This window comes from Xiphias gladius, chromosome 5 (assembly GCF_016859285.1).
Source record: "Xiphias gladius isolate SHS-SW01 ecotype Sanya breed wild chromosome 5, ASM1685928v1, whole genome shotgun sequence".
Taxonomy (NCBI): Eukaryota; Metazoa; Chordata; class Actinopteri; order Istiophoriformes; family Xiphiidae; genus Xiphias; species Xiphias gladius.
The window spans coordinates 3,532,105-3,540,891 of NC_053404.1; the positions used below are offsets into that span (position 1 = coordinate 3,532,105).

At 39.9% G+C, this 8,787-nt stretch overlaps 4 non-coding genes across 4 annotated transcripts; 1 reads left to right on the forward strand and 3 right to left on the reverse strand.

The window, feature by feature from the left end:
* Positions 1-496: 496 nt before the first annotated feature.
* trnas-aga lies at positions 497-578 on the reverse strand. The gene has a single exon. It is a non-coding gene; the product is annotated as a tRNA-Ser (tRNA).
* A 166-nt stretch (positions 579-744) lies between these two features.
* On the forward strand, positions 745-817 carry trnaa-agc. The gene has a single exon. It is a non-coding gene; the product is annotated as a tRNA-Ala (tRNA).
* A 393-nt stretch (positions 818-1,210) lies between these two features.
* Positions 1,211-1,290, reverse strand: trnas-gcu. The gene has a single exon. It is a non-coding gene; the product is annotated as a tRNA-Ser (tRNA).
* A 1,055-nt stretch (positions 1,291-2,345) lies between these two features.
* On the reverse strand, positions 2,346-2,417 carry trnag-ucc. The gene has a single exon. It is a non-coding gene; the product is annotated as a tRNA-Gly (tRNA).
* Positions 2,418-8,787: the final 6,370 nt, after the last annotated feature.

Genomic DNA, 8,787 nt, shown 5'->3' on the forward strand with positions numbered 1-8,787 from the left:
TTGTTCTGCTTGTGCCTGGGTTACCGGGCTTAAAATGCAAAGGGATGTTATGTTTGTGGAAGCTCCTCCTGAGTTTTTTGGATAATCCAGCAACATAGGGAAGGACAACGTTTTCCTCTCTGTCTGTTCCGCCTCTTTTTGTGGTTTTGACGAAGGCCCAGTTGGGATGACCGCACCACGCTCACAATCTTATCTCGTGCTCTAGATGCCCCTCTCTCCTGCACTGACACTGATGAGCTATTCACTCTCTTCAACTCATCCTGCTCTCATACTCTGGACTATGCAGCTCCTTTGAAACCAAAAACACATAAGGCTAACACTGGCAGTACCCTCTGGCTGCATGACTCAGAGTTTGACTGACCAGTTACACGTGACAGCACCTGCAGACTGAATGACCTTTTGAACTGTCTAGATAACATCAAATGCCTTTGAGTGTACTACAGCGTAGGGTAGGGTGTAGACACCCAAATACAAAAAAAATCCACAAACGGTCACACGTTATTGGCAGGATTCGAACCTGCGCGGGGAGACCCCAATGGATTTCTAGTCCATCGCCTTAACCACTCGGCCACAACAACCACGCGCAGCTTACCTGTGTGCCAAAAATCCTCACAGAGTTGTCTGTAGAGTATCCGGAAAACACGAGTAGTCTTATGCAAGACTGGCTGTGATGACATTGTATTTAGGCCTAATTAGCTAATGTTAGCAAAGTGGAACTTACAGACTCTACACAGCACTGTTACAGGGGAATTAGCTCAAATGGTAGAGCGCTCGCTTAGCATGCGAGAGGTAGCGGGATCGATGCCCGCATTCTCCATAAGACTCTTCAGCATTCCATCTCACACGACCACAGTTGACGAGAATGGGATTCGAACCCACGCGTGCAGAAGCGTGAACGAGTAAGCAGTGGAAAAGCATCTCTGAACCTTGAGGTATCACATATGTGGGTCTGCCCACCAGGTCAGAACAAAAACAAGACAGTTTGAAAATTCTAAGTATGGGTCAAGAGGAGCTAAGCAAGCACTTTTCAGTTCAGATGTTTTTGAGGGTTTGTTCAATGATTTTTTTTTTCTTCTTTTCATGTAACAGTAGATCAATGCAGATGAGAACTTTACTGACAGAGAAAGTGATGGTGTCATAGATGGTTTTTATAATTGAGACAGTTATGTTGTTGAAATTGAGACGTGTCGGACAAAAGTGGGCTCCCTTGCGACGAGAATGGGATTCAAACCCATGCGCAGAGCACAATAGATTAGCAGTCCATCGCCTTAACCTCTCGGCCACCTCGTCTTTGGTTGTTGGTCTAGAAGGTGATCATCCAGGATTAAAACCATAAAAAGCAAAGAACGCTAAACACTGCTCAACTTTTGTTGCTATGCAATGCTAAGTATAAAATCTTGGTCCTAATGAAGTCATACTTTTGATAGATATAAATGTATTTTGACCCTCTGTCACATCTTGAGTCATCCAGGACCTTGTCTCACTTTTGTGACCCTACGTTTGGTGTACACTTCAACACCAGGTGGATCGTGTGGTGCTCTCAGGGTTGATCAGGCATAAATCTGAGGTGTCAATCAGTTCCCACACACGATATAGCAATTCGGAGCAGGCTACGGGTTTCCTCAACCCTGCGAGTTCTCCTTCTGCAATGCTTAGCCAGTTCACTGGAGCTTACAGTTTTGGAAGGGGCAAGCCCGACACGCTTATTCTTCAGCCCTGACCTATTGGTTTCCTTGAAACAACAGAGTTCACGCTGGTCCCCTCTTAAATACAACTAGACAACATTGAGCTGAAATTGCCATAGAGAACATGGTGTTCAGCTGTGAGACCAGTGGTGAATCGACTCATGAAGTGGAAAAGTCCATTCTGATTTTGGTCTTCCAAAAAAAAATCAATATAACAACATCATCAATATAAAACATACTAGTACAATCACTGACCATTGAAGAAAACAAAGACCCGTCAAAGGTTTACAGAGATTTACCTGTAACTTGCGTGCACCTACAACTGCTTGAAAGGCAGACACGCCACCACTATACCACTGTTGCTGTGAGGAAAAAAAAAAAAGAAGAATGTTGCTGAGTCAGGAGTTTACGTCACTGGAGGAATTTGACTGTGACGAGAGGAATTTTGAATTTTTTTAGCACTTAAGCTGTATGATGATGCATCTTATGTAGTAAAAAAAAAAAAAAAAACTAAGTGAAATACTGTTGTGTGTCACTTTGGTGCATATCTGGGCAGCTATGAACAAGCTGAATTCCATAAGCTCTATCACTGTAAAGTTCTGCCATCTTTAGAGACACACGTTACTAACAGTACACCCAAGACTAAAGACAACATACAACTGCGATGGCCGGGAATCGAACTCAGGTCAACTGCTTGGAAGGCAGCTATGCTCACCACTATACCACCATCGCCACGAAAAGGAGAGGATTTGGCTGCTCACTCACGTATTAATGTCACTGGATACTTTTGGTGTAGGAGAGTGAGAAATACTGAAGGAGGAGCCAAGGGGAATAACTGGGAGGTACACCAGGAAGACAAGAGAAAAACGAAGAGAGGAAACAGTTTTAACTCAAAGTTCTGTGTCTCATAAAAGTAACAGTAGTGTTGACTGTATAAATAATGTCTCTCTGACTGAGTACAAGTAGTCAGAGCTTGTTATCACTGCTTTGTATGAAGTTGAGAAGAAAAACATCATCGGTGAGCTTGCCGGTGTGTCAAAAGTAGCCATAACCACTGATGGGTGGACAAGTATCACACAGGATCACTATATCACAGTCACACTCCTCTATGTAAATGAAGGCCAACGGAGACAGAAAGTTCTCAAGACCCAGGCAGTGTATGAGTCTCAGAGTGGTCCTGTTGTGGCTGAGGAGATAGAAGAAATCCTTGCAGAACTGGCTGTAAGAGAGAAGGTTATAGCCATAACAGTAGATAATAGTGCAGTCGTTGACATGGCTGTATGACAGCTCGAAATCATAAAGCGTGGATGCTTCACGCATACTCTGAACCTTAGAGTGGACGGAAAGGATCCAAGATGCCACTGTGTGGATCAAGAGATCATCCATCATGAAGACTGTGCTCCAGGAGAAGCAGTAGATTGTTTCAGTATTATTCAGGCAGGACGAAATAGATTTAAATTGATCTCAGTGGGTCCTTTACATGTGTCAGGCCTAATAAATATTAACGAATAGTCTAAGCAGACATCACAATGTATGACTTAAAAAATGGGTCCATGTCAGCATGATGAAAATTCATGTCATGAAAAAAACAAATAATATTGTAACTTAATGTACAATATGTACATATAATATTATAATAATTTCATCTCAGACTTGAAAAGGTCACAGACGACATCGTCAGGACAAGTAAGGAGTTCATCAGTCTGATGCGCATTCTGTACACGTCTACTCTGCGCGTGTCAAACAACAGGCAGGCTACATGTGGCTAGAGTCTGCCTGTCCTTCAAAAGCTGAAAGGCCATTTCCGAAATCAAGAGGAAGAATCACAGATTGTGGCCTCCGTCGAAGAAAAAGTCTGGGGTGATCTATCTCACCGTTACCGGGTGCAATAAACAAAACAAAACAAAAGAACATTTCATAATCCCAATTCATATAAAGCATATAAAGTTTTCTCCGTAATAAATAAATGACATGATATACCCTTACTGTGAAGTTAGTGTTTAATTGTTTTCTGGAACTTCTCGAGGAGGACACAATAATGGACCCTAGATATAAGGGAAAGGTGAAAAATGATGACGTTTGGGAAGGACTGAAGAAGGCAGCAGTGAGGGAGGTAAGTAATCATCAAAATGTAAGTTCTTTGAGAATGCGTGCAATGTTTATTACAAGGTGTATTTTCATTTTGAATGTAATAATATACAGAGCAGCACGAATAAGGCAATCTCCCTCTCAGATGTCAGAGAAGGATGATGAGGTGACACTGCAGGCTGCAGAGGATGAAGAGGACGAGGAGGAAGATGAAGGCTAGACATACTTTAGTGATACCTATGCTACATTCTAAGAAAAAAGCGATAAGCCTGACTACAATACTGATAAATTTTGAGCTGTATTTGTGCTTCCCGTTTCCAAGGAACCCAGAATGTCTGCACTAGAAGAACTCTTTGCCGAAGAAGATCGAGAGCTGAGGAGGAACCTCATTCTACAGCAAAGCACTGAGACAATCATGAAAAGATCAAGAGTGAAATGTCAGTCTACAGAGGCCTCCCTCCAATCCCTACCGCAGAAGACCCTGCCCTCTGGTGGTGGGGTAAGAAGGATACTCTTCCTCATCTCTCAGAACAGTTTCAATAAGAGTATCGATAAGTATCGGTATCGATAAGCAGTGTCAGTATCAATATCGGTATCAATAAAATTCTAACGATACCGATTCCTACTGGCAATAACGGTCTATATTGGCACAGCCTGATTATATTTGCAGAGGATTTGAACTGCTCATAAAGACACTGAACAAACATATGGCAGCTGAATTGGTAGAGCCACAATTTTGTGAATGGTTGATCATAACTGAGAACATATTATAAACATGTAAAAAGTTTTATACACTCAAATAATAGTTAGGTTCAAAACACCATGAGAGTGACATAAGGTCCATTTTAAACTGGTGTACATCAACTCCAGATTAGCCACATTTATTTAGAGTAAGAATAAATAACCAGTCATTATTCCATTGATATTAACTGCTACAAATCACAGAGCCACTAAGTCAAACTGTCCCTGTCTTTGGCCACTGTGCCAACCGCAATTTTAGTTAAGTTACATTAAAGCTCTATGCAGTCATTTTTGTGTACACTGGAACAAGTGCAGTTGATAAAATGGTGTCTAACTATCAATAGATGAAAACTCAGACTTACTAAGAATCTGCCATAATTAAGACGTATGTACGACACAAGCCCAGCTGTAATTTCTATCAAGAAACTTTAAGTATACATAGGTAAGTAGCCCCAAGCAGACATGAAATGATGCCTCAGCAAACCCCAATGACATCTACAGTCAATCCCTCACTTTTCTTTACACTGATCACAACTCAGTAGTCTGTTAACAGAGAACTATGCACTATTGCTTCTGGCTCCCGCTGTTGGAGACAGCATGACATTGTCAGCAGGTTGCAAACTTCTGCAGGGAGGGCCACTGGATCTCTAGTACATCACCTTAACCACTCGGTCATGACAACCATCCCCACAAGCAACTGACGCCGGGGTCCAAAGAGTATACATTTACCACCTATTCTTCACTATAGTTCAACCTTTACTTTCTCATCTTACAAACAACTTCAAAAATAATCCGCTCAGTTTCCATAGTCAGTATCATTCTTCAGTTTTGGTGTATGACTGTCTCAACAGAGACCTTGTAATGATATACAAGTAAATATGTTTCAGAGACCAATAGCAAAAACAAATCTAGAGTTACCCTATTGGCGGGTGCTTCTAACTTGGTCTATCTAAGTTTACCAAGTTAAAGGCAAATGGATGATCAAAACTGAAATTGCATTGTAAACTAATAAAAACAATTTCAACTTAAGAGTTGGGAAAAAATGCAGGAAGATGACTGCATGAGTGTCTGCACACATACTACTGAAAGAACAGCAGCTATTTATTTTGTTTATCTGAAATAAATCTGAGCTTGAGATATGTTTGAATGTTGTTCCTTCTGACAACATAGGAAGTCTATCAGAATAAAAATTTCCACAAGATGGCAGCGGTTCACATTCACAAGACCCATGAGGGAAACCTGACGAGCAAACTGATGCTAATAGAAACAAATCTCTTTTGCTGTTGGCAAGACCATTATAAAATCTACATTTATGTCTGCTGTTGGGTGATATTGTATAGATGCAAGCCTCTCCCTCCACTTTTAATCCTCATGACTCTGTGTATCAGCGTGCACTGCGCTTTACCACAGGTGATAAATTCCTCACTCACCATTGCATCTTATATAAATGGGTGGAGTTGTCCTCCTTAACCGACAGAGGGAAAGTGCATTGTCTGGTATTTATCTCTAAGGTTCTAACTGCCTCGTCACCTCCGCTGTCTGGTCTCATATAAACACAGCACTCACAATGTCAGGTCACAGAATATTTTAACATTAGCTGAACTACATGTTCAAACTGAGCTTGGAAGAACTGGTTTCAGATGCTATGCTCCCTTCCAATAGACTTAGAGCTTCAAAGAAATTTTAAACAAAAAAGTCTCATTTCACTTTTTAAAAGGTTACATTCAAGTATTTGCACTTCCACTTGTAACTGCTTTTCTAATGTCACTCTAATGTAACGTGTGTGGATTTTCTGTATATCTAAACTGTATATGTTTTATGTCTTGTAAGAAAGTCTCTCTTGAAAAAGAGATCACAATATCAATGTGACTTTTCTTTAAATAAAGGACTAAATAAAAATTCTTGTAAAAGTCACTTTAAGGTAACCCACCACTAAGTTACACGCAGTCGCTGTAACACATGAAAAGAGACAGAGTGTGATGAAGCCTACCCTGCGGGGCAGTTCAATGAAGCTCCATCAGTGTGAATATCCCTCATGTCTCAAACAAAATTCAGGGCCATCTTCCTAAAGTCTTCCTCATGTTGCCATTACAGTTGAACTTTAAACATGCAAAAGCAGAGAAAGGGAAACTGGCAAATGTCAACCAATTCAGTGAAAATGGGGTGGGCTTTTATTTATTTTTTTTAACGAGTGTGAAGGGTGTTGTTTATGCCCAACTACAGGACACCTGTCTGACCACTGTGCGCTGTAAGCGATACCGTAGCCTTTCAGTATTATAGCTTACATGGTTATCTACATTCTCAACCCTGTTTTGGTAGCAGTTTGGTAGCTTCCCTCTACCAAACTGTTTCAATTAAAACAACGACCACCACAGACCGGGCCTCTGAATCAAAGTTACTGAGCGAGAAACAGATACAGGGGACAGCGGGCTGAAATGAGCACAAGTCAGACTACAGCCCGCTAACGCTGGCTCACCTGTGGACGAGCTCAGTTTTCGACCTTTCGACAACACAGGCACCTGCCATTTGCTTTGGCTGTAGACTTATTTTATATTATTATTATTATTATTATTATTATTATTATCATTATTAGTATTTAGTTTTGCATGGATGGATCAGGACCACATTGGAGTGACATCGGAATGTTTTTATGGCCCTCTAGTGGTTACATTGTATAATGTTAGTATTGCCATTGATTCATTTTCTTAGTTACGTTGGGTTATATAACGGTGAAATAACGTTCCTGTACCTCTTTTAACAATATTTTTATTATGCTTTTAAACACACAAACAACACAGACATTTCCAACAATACCAACAATACACAATGGCCACAAGAACTAAACATATGACTTAGATCCGTGATGTATATTAATAATAATAATTCCATAGCATAAATGGGACAATATCTATATATCTATACATACATACATACACATATGCATATACAGTCTATACGTGTGAAAACATATACAGCACACACATGCCCATACATATAAGGATATAAACTTTTGGAGAGAAAGAAGGAAAAATACATATTTACATTGATTATAACCTTGAGAAAAGAGAGAAAAAAACATCCCTCCTCACAAGTCAAAAAACGTCAGTTAGCCAATTTTCATAACTGTAATCTATCATCCCTTTAAATGCAATATATCTTTTACCAACATATTCCATTGGTATTAGCTCAAATATCAACAATTTTCGGTGGTATATTACCAATCCATATAGCAATATATTTTTATGGGTAGCAAATGTAAGAACACTGAACAACTTTCTTTGATTAGAGCCTCTCATACAAGAACTAAGTAAACCGAGAAGAAAAACATGAGGTTCAGTGTCAAGCAGTGTCAAGCTTACCAAGAAATTTACCCCAGTATTCCTTAATATGGATAGATGTCCACATATAGAGCTATAACTTCCCACCTCCACTTGACATTTTGAACACATTTCTGTCGCATTTTGGTGTCTAAGGTGGGGGGTCGTCTGTAAATGATGCAGAATCCTAAACAGAGTCTCTGTGGTCCAATTACATATGGTAATCTCCTTTGCATATTGCCATATTTCTACCAATGTTGTTTCATTAATTATAAGAGTAAACTCATCATTCCATGTGTGTCCTAGATAGTCTGAACTCATGTTACTTGCAAGGTTGAGATCAGCGCATCTGTTCATTTTTAAGTTTCCTAAATGTATTTATATCCTGTATCTCCTCCAAGTATTAGTCAAGATTATTTGTAATTCTCACATTCATTTATTACCATATATATTTACCATAGGTTATTTTCATGGCAGCCATTTTGTTGGAATAGGAAAAGCACAGGTGCAAATAAACTACATTTCTAAATTTCCATTTAGCTGCTTCAGAATCAGGGTCCTGGTACAGTGCGTGCTGGTTTGCTGTCACGCCGTGATGGCTTACTATGACACTGGAATAGAAAAGAACCATAAGAAATGTCATTAGTCACACCTTTTTTTCCTACCATTACAAAGTCAAAGTGTCTACTGTGAAAAAGGCATGTTGATGAATTATGCGCACTGGACAGTTGTGTATCTTGTTCAAAGTAAGACATTTCTGGGGGAAAAACTGACAAGATTTTATTTGTTTTTTTATTGTTTGTTTTTGTATTAGGAAACATGTAATAATAAGCAATTTTCTATGATCTGTCATGGCAGAGAAAGCACAGCTCCTGCTAATAACATTTACAATGGCTTCATTCCATTGAAGTGTCCCAGTAAGCCAGAGCGCAAGCATACACAGTACCAGGGCCCTG